This window comes from Amia ocellicauda, chromosome 2 (genome assembly GCF_036373705.1).
Source record: "Amia ocellicauda isolate fAmiCal2 chromosome 2, fAmiCal2.hap1, whole genome shotgun sequence".
In the NCBI taxonomy this organism is placed as follows: Eukaryota; Metazoa; Chordata; class Actinopteri; order Amiiformes; family Amiidae; genus Amia; species Amia ocellicauda.
Window position 1 is genome coordinate 7,437,480 of NC_089851.1, and position 1,985 is coordinate 7,439,464.

Sequence of the window (1,985 nt, forward strand, 5' to 3'; positions counted from 1 at the left end):
ATCTAGCATTCATCTTAGACTCAGTAATCAGTGACATTGTTAAGATAGTTATGTTTCCAGGATCTGCAATGGACAAATACTGTGCAACTGAAATGAATGGGCAGAGGTCTGTAAGTAAGTAACAAGATAAAGTAGCACTTTATACTTCACCATCATTGTTGAGTGTTAGACTCGTGGTCTGGTGAGGGATAGAGGAGGGATTCATTAGGTTTCAATAACTTTCTTTGTGGTGGATGTGGTTCCCCTAGAACCTCCACTCGTGTATTTAATATGTGATTTAAAGTGGTAATTGTGCACTTCAGAACTTGATAAGCAATAGCATTAAATAAATACAAAAATTGAAGGACATGCCATACATTATATATATATATATATATATATATATATATATATATATATATATACACACAGTGGGGGAAAAAAGTATTTGATACCCTGCTGATTTTGTACGTTTGCCCACTGACAAAGAAATGATCAGTCTATAATTTTAATGGTAGGTGTATTTTAACAGTGAGAGACAGAATAACAACAAAAAAATCCAGAAAAATGCATTTCAAAAAAGTTATACATTGATTTGCATGTTAATGAGGGAAATAAGTATTTGATCCCCTATCAATCAGCAAGATTTCTGCTCCCAGGTGTCTTTTATACAGGTAACAAACTGAGATTAGGAGCACTCTCTTAAAGGGAGTGGTCCTAATCTCAGCTCGTTACCTGTATAAAAGACACCTGTCCACAGAAGCAATCAATCAATCAGATTCCAAACTCTCCACCATGGCCAAGACCAAAGAGCTGTCCAAGGATGTCAGGGACAAGATTGTAGACCTACACAAGGCTGGAATGGGCTACAAGACCATCGCCAAGCAGCTTGGTGAGAAGGTGACAACAGTTGGTACGATTATTCGCAAATGGAAGAAACACAAAATAACTGTAAATGTAAATAACCATGCAAGATCTCGCCTCGTGGAGTTTCAATGATCATGAGAACGGTGAGGAATCAGCCCAGAACTACACGGGAGGATCTTGATAATGATCTCATGGCAGCTGGGACCATAGTCACCAAGAAAATAATTGGTAACACACTATGCCGTGAAGGACTGAAATCCTGCAGCGCCCGCAAGGCCCTCCTGTTTAAGAAAGCACATGTACAGGCCCGTCTGAAGTTTGCCAACATCTGAATGATTCAGAGGAGAACTAGGTGAAAGTGTTGTGGTCAGATGAGACCAAAATCGAGCTCTTTGGCATCAACTCAACTCGCCGTGTTTGGAGGAGGAGGAATGACCCCAAGAACACCATCCCCACCGTCAAACATGGAGGTGGAAACATTATGCTTTGGGGGTGTTTTTCTGCTAAGAGGACAGGACAACTGCACCGCATCAAAGGGACGATGGATGGGGCCATGTACCGTCAAATCTTGGGTGAGAACCTCCTTCCCTCAGCCAGGGCATTGAAAATGGGTCGTGGATGGGTATTCCAGCATGACAATGACCCAAAACACACAGCCAAGGCAACAAAGGAGTGGCTCAAGAAGAAGGACATTAAGGTCCTGGAGTGGCCTAGCCAGTCTCCAGACCTTAATCCCATAGAAAATCTGTGGAGGGAGCTGAAGGTTCGAGTTGTTCGAAATCTTAATGACTTGGAGAGGATCTGCAAAGAGGAGTGGGACAAAATCCCTCCTGAGATGTGTGCAAACCTGGTGGCCAACTACAAGAAACGTCTGACCTCTGCGATTGCCAACAAGGGTTTTGCCACCAAGTACTAAGTCGAAGGGGTCAAATACTTATTTCCCTCATTAATATGCAAATCAATGTATAACTTTTTTGAAATGCGTTTTTTTCTGGATTTTTTTGTTGTTATTCTGTCTCTCACTGTTAAAATACACCTACCATTAAAATTATAGACTGATCATTTCTTTGTCAGTGGGCAAACATACAAAATCAGCAGGGGATCAAATACTTTTTCCCCTCACTGTATATATGTGTGTG